This window comes from Marmota monax, unplaced genomic scaffold (assembly GCF_021218885.2).
Source record: "Marmota monax isolate L192 unplaced genomic scaffold, Marmota_monax_Labrador192_F-V1.1 WCK01_AAM20220418_F8-fsc00210, whole genome shotgun sequence".
Classification (NCBI taxonomy): domain Eukaryota; kingdom Metazoa; phylum Chordata; class Mammalia; order Rodentia; family Sciuridae; genus Marmota; species Marmota monax.
The window spans coordinates 1,051,388-1,064,231 of NW_026695248.1; the positions used below are offsets into that span (position 1 = coordinate 1,051,388).

At 49.7% G+C, this 12,844-nt stretch overlaps 1 protein-coding gene across 2 annotated transcripts in view; it reads right to left on the bottom strand.

Moving 5' to 3' along the window:
* The window catches only part of Cracdl (CRACD like), a 139,343-nt gene extending 126,785 nt beyond the window's left edge, over nt 1-12,558 (bottom strand). Inside the window, exon 1 of one of the 2 annotated variants that reach the window (XM_046440359.2) lies at nt 12,433-12,558. The gene's annotated coding sequence lies outside the window, so the exon portion shown is untranslated. Of the gene's footprint in view, nt 1-8,496; nt 8,643-12,432 lie in introns of those variants that run through there. The other variant, XM_046440362.2, reaches the window with a different exon arrangement.
* Between the last annotated feature and the right edge of the window lie 286 nt (nt 12,559-12,844).

The window sequence follows — 12,844 nt, forward strand, 5'->3', positions numbered from 1 at the left end:
TCTCTTTTGCTTTCTGGCCATGAGGTGATCCATTTTGCTCAGTCACATGCTCCCTTCTATTGCCATATGGTACCCCCACCAGGGAAAAGGAACCAATCAATTATGGACTGGAATCTCCAAAACTGTGAGCCAAAATAAACCTTCTGTCTCTATAAGTTGGTTTCCTCGGATATTTGTTATTGTGACAGACAGCTGATTAACACACCCTCGAGGAGAACCTGGTGGGAATTCCAGAAGTTTGGTTGACAATGAGGAGCCAGAACTACAACTTTGTACCAAACACTGTATGTCCATCAGAAGAGCAAGGAACTGTTGTATTACCAACATGCTATTCCAACAGAAGCATTTATTTAGAAATTGGGGCGAAACAAGAACAGATGATGTTTGGGAAGTATCTGCTCCTTCAGAAAATCACACCAGCACATGGTGAGCAGTTCACTTGGGATCACCCAAGAAGCCACCCTGTGCCTTGTGACCACTGACCCAGTGCCTCGTCAGGATCTGAGGGGAAGCCCCAGCCTGAAGCCACCCTCTCAGGAGCTTCAGGGACCACCCCTACCTCCCAGCTTCCTAGGTCTCCTCTACTGGGGACAGGCAAGCCACTTTCACCTTCCTATGCCTCTGTTTCTTCACCGTGAAACATGGGTAATCATTTCTCTTTTAATCCATAATGATAATCTATGTTCTTTAAGTACCTAACAGCGCTCAGAGCATAGCACATGCTGAGCCAACTGTTTTCCATTTACTTCTCCCTCCTTTCAGGTTTTACTCTCCCAGACAGTAGCCATGTGACAGTCACTCCTACAGAAGGCAAAGGAGGACTTAAAAACCAGGCCTAACTATGTGCTGCTGTGGTTTAGGTACTGACTATGTCCCACAAAGAGGGTGTGGAGAGGGTGGGCCTTTAAGAGGTAGAGCCTAATGGGAGGTGATTAGGTCACAGGGGGGCACCATCTCAGTAGGAATTAGGGCTGTTCTTCTGGGACCCTGGTTAGTTCCTGTGAGAGCGAGATGTCCTAATGAGGAAGCCTGGCACCTGAATCTCTCCTGCTTCCCATCTCACATGTGATCTGTCTCCTGCATGTGCTCCCATTGTGATACCACACACCATGTGGTGATGTGGTCAGAAGGCCCTCACTAGAGCCAAGCAAATGCCAGTGCTATGCTCTTGAACCACCAGAACTGTGAGCTAAATAAACCTCTTTTTCTTTATAAAGTACCCAGTCTCTGGCATTTTGAAATAGCAATAGAAGATGAACTGATACACACCCTCATTCTGAGCCTAGCACTGTGCCTAGCACCTGGCAGGCACTGGTCCCCATCTCATTCATACACAACTCTGTGAGGTAGCACTAGTTCCCTCCCATGTTCCAGATGGGGAATGGGACACTGAGAGCCGCACGGCTGCAGAATGGGGAGGTGAGGCTTTGCAGCCCGAGCTCTACTTTGAGACAGGCCTGAAGTAAGCGAGCCTCCAGCATGTGCTCCCATAGCAGCAGAGTCCTGCCCAGCCCCACTAAGCCATAGCTGCCACCCCACTCCACTCTGCCCATCTCATAAGACCAAGCATCCACTGCCCAGCATCTCCACCCTACCAAGTCTTACTCTATTTTAACTGCGATACCTTAACCAAAAGTTAATACAGGCAGGGGTGAATAAGGCCTAGTTATAATAAAAGTGTTTCTAATAGACTCCTGGACATTGGTTACGACCTATCACCATGTGCATACAAACTACTGTCTTTTCTTCTCTCCAACCCTGGGGGTAGGCATCATGACCTCCAGAGAGTGACAACAGTGGGCCAAGGCTTCACCCAAGGGCCCCCAAACAGCCAGGACCCATTCAGGGTGTGCATCCAGGTCAGGTCTGCAATGCTCATATCCTTCCCACCCCACCACTCCTCCAAAAGCAACTGTGGGGGACAGGAAGGGGGAATACAGGTGCCACTGCAGCTGACAGGGCTCTGGGAACTGAGAGGGGAACAAGGGCCCCCTCCCACACCCCAGGCCCAGGGAGCGATTCGTCCAAGGCCTCTCAGTTGCATGAAATGGGACCCTGGCTGGGTATACAGGGAGGCTCCCCAGGCAGGGGCTTCCAAATTCAGAGTGACAGACATTAAACACCAGATGACAAGGAAAGGGCCCCTGCTCCACTCTGTTCTGGTCACTTAAGCAAGTCCTGTGACTTCTCTGTGCCTCGGTTTGCTTCTCTGGAAAACAGGGACAAGAACAGTGAGAGGAAAAGCCATCTGACACCTTGTATGCTGGCCCAACAGTCACCAAGTTAATAAGATGAACGGTCACATGGTTCCTCAGAGAGTGGAGGGGCAAGGGCACCCACCGCACCCCAGGGAGAACAAAACTGTGCAGCTCTGCCTGCTGAGCGATCCAGCCAAGTGGCTTCACTACTCTGAGCCTCATTCCGTATTTCTAAACATCCAGGACGAGCATAGGACTAAATGAGATGATGGAGGTGAAATTATTTCAACTGCTAAACCCACTCCACGGGTGGTAAATACCACTGCCTCTCTCAGCTGGGGAGCTGCTTCCTAGCTAGGCACACTTCCACTTTATTATTATTTGAAAGTACATCTTGGGGGAGGGGTGGGTTTTGTATTAGGCAGCCTTGATTATCCAGTACTTGCATGCCAAAAAAAAAAAAAAAAAAAAAAAAACCCTTAGGAAGCTTATTTTATATGGTTAGAAGTATTGAGAGGAAAGCTGCTGGTGGTAAAATGATTATTATAGTTTACTTCATAATGCACAATCAGCGCATACCCCCAAATTAAATATAAACAGCTGTTCTATATAAATCAAATCCTACTTTAAATTAATAAAGAGAAGGTACCATAGAAACCCAAGGCATGGCCTGGGGGTGTCGCTCAGTGGTTGAGCGCCTGCCTAGCATGTGCCCTGGGGCCCTGGGTTTGATCCCCAGCACCACCAAAAAAGGAGAAAAAGAAACCCACAGTATCATTTGGTCCTTTGGTACATGTCAATCACTACTACTTTCTCTTTTAAAAAAAAAAAAATTGTTTCCTATACAAGCAACACTTGTATTGTCTCAAGACTGGTTCCCAGAGCAAAGAAGGCTCCTCCCTCTTCCACCATTCCTGGGAGCCTGCAAGGTATGGAGCTTGGGGTCATTTTAAACATTTCATCCCTGAGGGCTAACAGTCACTGTTGGGGTCAGAAGAGTGTGACCATCCGCTCTCTCCAGCACCTCCCAGTCCCTGCTCTGAGCTGCTAAAACCACCTTCTCTCCAGGATTCCTCCTCAGCAATGCTTCCCCCAAACCAGGGAAAATGCAGTAATCCCCTGGGGAGGGGGGCTCAGAACTACACAGCCACCTGAATCCACAGAAGCCTGTTGGAAGAGGCAAAAGAAAGACTGTTCCTAAACTGACTGCTGATCAATTATGAGTCATGAAAAAACAACCAGCTATTAACTTCGCAGCATTTTAACTCGTGCCTTCTACCCACTCCTCATAGTGGAAGGCTTACCATCGTCCACGAGCCACCTGGGAGCAAAGGGCAGGAGAGCAAAGGGTCCTTCAAGGTGGAGGTTACACAGCCAGGTACGCCCTCCACTCCCACGCGCCTCTCCTCCAAGGCAGGGCTCCTGGGAGTCCGACTTTCCAGCTCTTGGCTTGTGTCCCAGACCCTCATCCAAGCTCTGAGGACGCTGAGTGGCATATGCGGCCTTCCATGCAGTAGGTGTGGATGGCAAAAGAAGTGTGGCCCAGTACCACCAAGGAGTCCGCAGGGGACCAGCTCTGCAGTGTCACTCTGGGGCAGCTCTTGCATGTCAGACCAAGGGCCAAGCTTCCGAGAGTTTTGTCAGCCCTGAATGTCCTACCTTAAAATTCTCTTCTGCTGAGACTAATTAGAGTGAATCCTTGCATAACACAGATACTGTCGACCAAGATGCATGAGTTCTCTGTACAAATCATTTTATGGGAAAAAAAACAACAAACCCTGGCGTGAAAAAAAAGAATTTTTTCAAGCAGGACACATTCAAGGAGGAATCTTGTACGTACACAGGAATCTACTTTGGAGATAGTACTTGGAAGGAATGATCAGACTAACATGCAAAAAAGGCGAAGACAAGGACGTTTCCTGTCATGATGTTACTAAATGTCAAAAGGTAGATAACTACCTAATCAATAGCCACCGAAGAGATGGCGGAAAGCGAGACTGAGCACTGCTGTGAAGGAAGAATGTCTAATAATCCAACCATTCAGAAGGGACACAATCTATTGATTCTGTAAAGGCAGTTCACAAAACAGCATGCACAGTACCTCTTTTTAGGAAATACACTCATCCCTAAGTATATGCAGGAGATTGATCCCAGGACCCCCAAAAGTACCAAACCCCTCAGATGTCCAAGTCTCTTCTATAAAGTGAAATAGTATTTACATAGAACCTACACCTACACAAATCCTCCTGTATAGTTTGTTTATTTATTTATTTATTTTGATACTGGGGTTTGAACCTAGGCTACATTACCACTGAACTGTACCCCCAATCCCTTTTAATTTTTGAGACAGGGTCTTACTAAGTGGTTTAGGGTCTTGTTAAATTGCTGAGGCTGGCCTTGAACTTGGTGATCCTCCTGCCTCAGCCTCCCCAGTCACTGGGATTATAGGTATGCTCCAAGGGGCCCGGCCCTCATATATACTTTAAATCATCTCTAGATGATTGACAACATCTAACACAGCATAAGTGCTATGTGAATAGCTGTTACACTGTCTTGTTTAGGGAATAATGATGGAGGGAAAAGTCTGTACATGCTCAGTACGGCCTCTAATTTTTTTTTTCCCAAATATTTTTGATTTGAGGTTGGTTGAATTCACTAATGCAGAGCCCACAGCTATGGAGGACCGGCCTCAGATACTTTTGTGCATATATGTATATACATATGTCCAGTGTAGCACATGTTTGGAAGGATGTGTCCCTAGATGCTATCGGGACATCCACTCCTGTTCTGCCCTGGGTTTGCCTGATGGCAGACGCCGTCTGTTCTGCCAGTGCCTGGCCTGATGCCATGCAAGAGTGCGGCCCAGGAGCAGCCTGGTGGAAATGAGCCCAATCTCAAGTCTGGTCGGAGCCCTGGCTGGCTGAGAGGCAGGCTCCGCACAGTTTGCTCTCTTCTGAGTCTTCCTTGCTTGCTGGCCTGGCCAGGTCCCGTCTGAAGAATATCCTCCTCCGCTCAGGGAGTCATCTGGAATGTCATAGGGCCCACGAAACACAGTCACCTCCATTCCAGAAGATGGCCCCAAATTAGCCTGGCCTACCACGACCCCTCAACTCAAAGGCCTGTCTTTACTCATGAACCCCACGAAGAAAACAAGATGATACTGGCCAAGCCTATGGAAATGGAGACCCAACCTTCAAAAGGCCAATTATACACCGAGATCCCATTCAACCCAGAGGGCACGCTGGATGCGTTCCTACATGAGGATTTGAGGAAGCTACTTCCAATGGGCGTGTGCTGACACCCAGCAACCATGCAGAACTACCCGGAACCTGGTGTCTGTGGAAACAATCACAGGTCACAGGGAGTGACTCACCAAGCCCCGTGGGGATGCACAGCATGGCCATGTGACCCAGGCCTCTGACCCACCAGCAGGCCCCGTTCCTTCTCCCTCCTCGCTTCCACTGGCAGAGTTATCATTACAGCTTCTAAGTCACTAATCTTCTATGCAGGAAAGACCCCCCCCCAAAGTTCTTGGTACAACTCCTTTGGGGAGAAAGGTAAATAAGTAATATATTGAAGCAAGACCCCACGGGGCCTCAGGACTGGGAGCCGGGTATGGAACTTGGGTTGGAATGGCAGATGAATTACAGAGCTGTTCTTCGGGCTGGGTAGAGTTCCCCTGTCAACTGCAAATAGCAAAAAGAAATCAAGGGACCCAGTCTGAGCTTACGTTTTGGGAGTCTGAGCTTACGCCCATCCAGGTGCCCCTAGCTACTGTTGGGTGCCGACTCTAGCCCTGGCCACAGAGCTGCAGCCCGACCAAGAAGAGCAAAACGTTAAGACCAACTTGCCCAGGACTCATGCAGCTTGTAGACTGTGATACAGGAACGTCCTCTGTGGGCACGTGTCTTTCCCGAGAAGCCAAGAGCAGAAACCAGCCCTGAGCACGCAGTACTGTACCCTTCAGGAACTCAAAGTGGGTTCACAAACAACTTCACAAACCTGAACAGTCCTATACCTGCTCCCAGAAGGTTCCCAAACACTTCAGGTCACCCATCTGGATGGATCAATGGCTTCACAGAACCATACCCAATCTGAAACCAACTGGGTTTTGTTGTTGTTATGCGGTACTAGGAACTGAACCCAGGGCCTTGTGCATGCATGCTGGACAAGTGCTCTACCACTGAGCTCCACCCCTAACTCTGGGTCTTGCTAAATTGCTCAGACTGAACTTGTGATTGTGATTCTCCTTCCTCAGTCTCCCAAGTAGCTTGAATTGCAGGTGTGTGAGTCACTATGCCCTATTTAGAACCTGATGTTAGGAGACTAATTTAGTGTCATTCTTAAATGTGCTCCTGTTATATTGTTTGAAAACACTGAATTCAGAGGAAAGGAAGGTAAATGCAACTGGTCAGTCTCCTAGGACATGTTAAGTACAGGTCAGTGAGTAAGTATTTATCAAACATAAATAATAAGGGCTAGGAGGACCAGGAGATACCTAATATTCAGAAGGCTTTAACTACACCCAGCTTGGTAGCAGATACTCGTGATACATACAGTAGGGCTGGGGATGTAGCTTAGTAGCAGGGAGCTTGCCCAGCACGTGTGAGGCCATGGGTTTCCATCCCTGGCACACACACAAAAATCCATATACAATACAGAAAAAGTAGTCACTGTTTATATGCATGAGACTAAACATATAAGAGGAACCTAACATTCAGCCATAATTCAATTACCCTTTGGCAATTCTAGTTCTGGTCCACTGAATCCACAGTTCATCAGGCCCATAGGTGAGTGCAGGCTTGGCAAGGCAGACTGATCCCATGTCTCTTTAATAGAAAAACTGTGTGTGTGTGTGGTGTCCTTGGCCCAGGATACTTCCCTTCTGTGGCCCCACTATAAGGACTGGTTTCGATGAGTTGGGTTGGAACCACATTCGTGAGGAAGGTTGTCATGGCAAAGAGAGGTGGGACCCATGAGTGCCCTGGACTCCAGAGGGAGGTGCTACGTACGAGTCTTCTGCCCTCTGTGCCCTGTCCCACCTGCATTCACCTTCCCCACCTCTGGGCCCTTGCTTCCCACTGTACGATTTAAATTACATCAAGGTCACTCCCCCTGTGACATCTTCCACCACGCTCTCTGCTCAGAAACACTCTGTACTGTGGTCACGCTCATTTCCCTAAATACCAGCACATCTCTAATGCTGAAGGGCCCTTCATTGTCATATGCTGCTTTACGAGGGGGCTCTAATTGAGAATCATGACAAATACCCTTCAGCCTTTTAAGAAAGACAATGAAAGAGGAAATCCTATAAATAATTTATGAAGCATTTTCTATGCCTGTGATACAGCATCTCACACAATGTGAGATGTGTGTGTGTGTGTGTATATGTGTGTGAGTATGTGGGTACCACCACCCCTATTCTAAGGGTGCCCAAGGTCACAGGGTCTCTAGGAAGCAGGGCAGAAGCTGGAGCCCGACTACCCCTCAGCTGGGCCACCTGCTTTAAGAAAGCAAAGCCTCCTCCCCCCGACATTTCCATATCCCATGTTCAGGGTCAGTCTTCCTAGAGCAGTCAGTCTCTCAGACCTGTGCACAGCACCATAGCTCAGGGTTCCCGTGCCTCCCACAGACATGGGAATTTAGGGGCAGGAACCATGGAGAGATTGGTGCATGGACCTTCGAGGTAAGGGCAGATATTTCTGGAAGTTCTTCAACTGCCTATCTTTATAAAAAACAATCCCAAAACAATCCCGTACATGACAGCTAGGAAGACGCTTGAACAACTAAAACAACTTTCCTCCCCTCGCCCGTCAACAGGATCTTTTTGTAATTTCTTTCTGCAGATATCTTCATCACAAGAAAAATATTTGAGAACACGTGCTTGCAGGAATCTCCCCAGGAACGCTGTTTGAATGTACACAAGGGTAGTGGCTGATGCCGGTAAGGAGGGGTCCAGGTTTGACGTATGCACCTGTCCCATCATTTCCCATCAGTCTGCTACTAAATTCACCCAGCACTGATGTGACATGCGTTGTTCATGATGCACTGAGCTCGGGGTGATGGGACAGAGCACGTTAAAAGCAATACAAAGACGTTCAGGGTAATTTTTCAGAATCACAAATGTCTCTTAAAAACCCTTTACCTAACTTTAAGTCTAAAATTACTTTTCAGATGCAGAGCTCTAAGAATAACCAAATTTGATAAGAACTCATCTGATTTCCACCCAGCCTGAAGGAAACTAAAGGAATTTAAAAAGTTAGCTGTCCCTGTTGTCCTGCCTCCGGGGGACACTGACCTTACTGTGTTTCCAGGTGTCCTGACTCAGGAAGGGATGAGTCAAACTCCAGGCAGATGCGGAGCGCTGCTCCTGGGCAGGTCTTCCTTCCCTTCTCAGGGGCTGCTCTGGTTCATCTTGCCGTCCATGTGGCTGGGTGTTAACTCTACTTTAACCCCGCCTCCTTCAAGAAGCTTCCTCTGAACACATCACCCTCAGAACCCAGGCACACAGGAACACAGCTCCAGGCAGCAGGAGGGCGCAGCAGGAGGGCTCAGCGGATTCTCCAGGTGACTCCTAAGCAGATGACCTCTGAGCAGCAATGGGCTTTTCTGCCATCTCCAATTGCTTGTCATGAATCCCGAGCACCTGGCCGATCACTCTGAAGAAGCAGTGGCAAAACCAGGGATGCTGGTGTGGAGGACGAGGCTCCACAGGAAACCGCCTCACTGGGCTGAGCTCCGTATCATGCAGAGGGGAGTCAATTCCGTTCTCTCCTCTCTGAAGAGCAGTTCTTTAGTCTTTAACTAAAAACAGCTTTTTCCAGTGTTTCGTTTTATTTTGTTTGGTTTGGGGTTATTGTAATTGTCGCTGTTTTGTTTTTTTAGGGAATAAGAAGTCCAGTGCGCATACCCCAGGCTAGCCTACCCAGAAACGGGAAGATGGGGGAGAAAAGGAACCTTCTTGCCTCTATTCCCAGCTTGCTCTTCTCTGCCTCCTTCCCACCTCATTGGAGCACCTGGCTTCTCCAGGGGCAGATGAGTGGGAGAGGGATAGTTGATATAAAATATATTTTAAGTGATTTTTAATTGAAACATAATTATGGGGCCCAGTGTGCAATTTCCATACATGTGCACAGTGTGCAATGATCTGATGAAATCAGGGCAATTAATTAGCATATCCATCACCTCAAGCATCGATCATTTCTTTGTGTTGAGAACATTCAAAGTCCTTTCTTCTAGTGAAATACACAGTTATTGTTAACTATAGTCCCCCTGCTGAGCTATAGAACACCAGAACCTAGTCCTCCACTTATAACATAAAAATGTTATAAAGTTCCTTTGGCATGCCAGCAGTGCAGGCTGGAAGCTGGGGTCCACAGCCCTGTTGAGCATAACATGGAGCCCAAGGGCTGGAGGTACAGCCTAACAGGGAGACATTCCTGCCCCACAGGCAGAAGGAAGCCCTCGGGTACTGGGCAGAAATGAACCTGGAGGGACTGGGCCCCCACTACCCAGCTCCCAACCTGGAGAAGAAAGAGGAGCCATAAATAACCTGAGGGGCTGAGGGGGACTGAAAAGCATGGGGAGTTTTTGTCCCAATTCCCAGGGGGAACACCAGGTAGAGAAAACCCAGTATGGCAAGAATGGCAGCCTAGTGTGGCTCTCCACCCCTGGGTAGGTTCTCAGGTGCCCAGTAGGGTCCCTGAAAAGACCTCAGAGGATAGACCCGAGGGCCACTGTAGGAACCAGGTTCCCTGCTGTGTCTCCCCTGAGACACCCAGCAGGACAATAGTCAGTAGAAACCAGAGAAGGAAGCTCAGTGTCATAGAGAGGGCTGGGAGGAGGGACCCAGTGGAGGACAGTAATAGAACACCATGACCAGCAAGAGGCCACACCCTCACTTCACCCTGATGTGACCACAACCTTCTTCAGGTGCCCAGAGACCTCCCAGAGCAAGAAAGAGCCCCCAAGGGGTGACCTGAGGAGACCTATTCTTGGGGACCAAGTGGCTTAAGTGAGACAGTGACTGGAATATCACCGGAATCAGGCTTAAAAAAATGGAATCATGAGCTAGGACCAAGTATACCAAAAAGGGGACCAAAGTACTTTGGGACAGCAATGTTAAGTACACTAAGGAAAAAAAAAAAAAAAAAAACAACATCTGCTCTCCTCCACAACAAACCCAGGGCGGGAAACATCTCTACTCTGATTCAAACATGTTCGTGGGGACTACAGGCAACAAAAGTGATATTTATAGAGTATCTGTCTGGACTAACCTCCAGAGGAGAGAGAAGTGGTTGTAAGCTTGCAGGTCAATCCAGGCCCAGCAGGCCACCAGGAAAATGTACCCTTCACACAGTGTCTCCTTAAAGCTGAAAGCATCCCTGAGAGTGGCTGGCTGTCTTGGCCCATTTAGGCTCCTATTATAAGATACTGTAAACAGGGTTGTGTCTAAACAACAGAAAGCTACTGCTCACCATTCTAGAGGCTGGAAGTTTGAGATCCAGGTACCAGCAGATTGGGTGTCAGGTGAGGGCTGTTTCCTGGTTCCCAGATGACACCTTCTTGCTTTGTCCTCACATGACCAAAGAAGCACACAAGCTCCCTGGGGCCTCTTCTACAAGGCACTAATCTTAAAGAGCCTCATAATACATCTCATAATACCATCACCTTGGAGATTGGGGTTTCAATGCAAGAACTGTGGGAGGACGCAAATATTCAGACCATAGTGCTATCAATACTTCCAGTTCCCTGAGTGGCAAACTGAGACTCAGTCAGATTCTGTCATGAGCCCAAGATGACCAAGCCCAAGGATGATGGGAACAGGTTGGCCACCCTTTAGTATGTCCCCTCCCATGCAGCAGGCAGCTGCTGGGGGCTGGACATGCAAGAACAGTGGGTGATGTGCTTCATTTATTCATTAAAGAGGAAAGGAGAGGGTTTCCTGAGAGAGGTTGGGAAACTTGAGCAAATCCAGAATAAGAGTGGATTTAGGGGCTACCAAAGACTAAGATAAATTTTTCAATACAACATTTTAAATCATCAAAAGTAATAAAAACCTATGATGTACAAAATATCACAATTTTAAGTAAAGACAGAACCAGTATTCCTGATTTTTCCTCTTGCCTCATGCTCCAACACAACTCAGCAGTGTGCTGGGTTGGAGCCCTGAACCCAGCACAGCTCAACCTTTCTCCACCAGGTCCCAACGCAGGGACCCCCTGATGCTACCCCACAGTGTTGTCTGCAGATAGTTTTGTCTTCACAATTTTATAACGTCGAGGGGCTCTTAGAAGGACCACCACACTCCATCATCCCAGGTGTGTGCTCCAGGGGAGGATACCAGCTTCCATGGCTATGTGTGTCTGTAAATGCAAGGAAGCTTGCAGGCTCCCAGGGACTAGCATGCTGTTAAGATAGTTCCGGAAGGTGTGGGGTGGAAGCTAACAGGATCACACAGCTGTTCAACTTCCACTTGGATTTTCTGGTTCAAAACTAAGTGTTCATTAGTGACTCCATGCTAGTCATCCACCTGTACCTAAGCAAGTCCAACGCACACAGGGCATTCCCTTTGACTTGCATTTCAAATTCAAATGCTAGCTCATTTGAGTAACTACCCATTCTCTGATCCCAGGTGAGCCTCATATTGAAGCCCTGCCTGTTAGGAAGCTCTGTTAAACAAATATTTGTTGATTAAGGTTTTGAACAGTTCTTAGATCAGACCCAGAATTTTCTATATTGTCTTATAATCAAAGCCTAAAACCTGGTAAATAAACGATGATCAACGCGAAAGGAAGATAGTCCGTGAGTATTCCCTATTCTGCTTGCAATGGCCTTTAGAGCCAGGCACAAATATCTCCACTAACAAATAAAGCTCTACTCTTCCTCTATTTTCTCAGCGCCTTAAACTGCTGGGCTTTGCCTCACAATTCAAAGTTAAGTCCACCAAAGTGAACAGAGGGAAACTTTGGGCCCTGGCACAAGCGCGTCTGGCTCCTCTCTGCCCCACCGGCCCGGCCCGGGCGCTGTCCGACGTGGCCGCCACACGGGTGGCGCGGCTCCGGGGTCCGCAGGGCCGCTGGCTGCGTGCGCTCTGCCCCGGCCACAGCCACCCTCAGCCCCGCGTCGGGGCGCGACTCCGGGTCCGCGCCGCCCCCGCCCGCATACCCCGCGCCGCCCCGTCTTCTCCCCACGCACGCCCAGTGGCCACGCGATTCCAGACCACCCCGGGTACCTGGCACAGAAGCGCAGCGGACACCGCGAAGACCAGCAGGGAAGGGCACCGTCCGCGGGGTGCGGCGAGCCCGGGGCTGCTCCGGCCGGGGCGCGCGCTCGACCCCCACCCGCAGCCGCAGGAGCCGGTGGCGCGCCGCAGCAGGTGGTCGCCCGGCCTCCCCTCCGCCGGGGTCTGAAGCCCGAGACCTGGACGCCGGCGCGGCCCGGGCACGACCCTCGGGCGGCCTCTGGCCCTTCGCTCGGCGCGCGCTCCCAGCTCCCAGCCCGGGCACGCCGGCTCCGCTCGGCTCCGCTCGGCTCGGCGGGGGCGGACGCCGCGCTGCTCCGCTCAGCGCCGCTCGCCGGCCGCCGCCGCGCACCTCCCCCGCGGCGCGCAGCTGCCGCTACCGCCCCCGCCGCCAGCCCGGCCC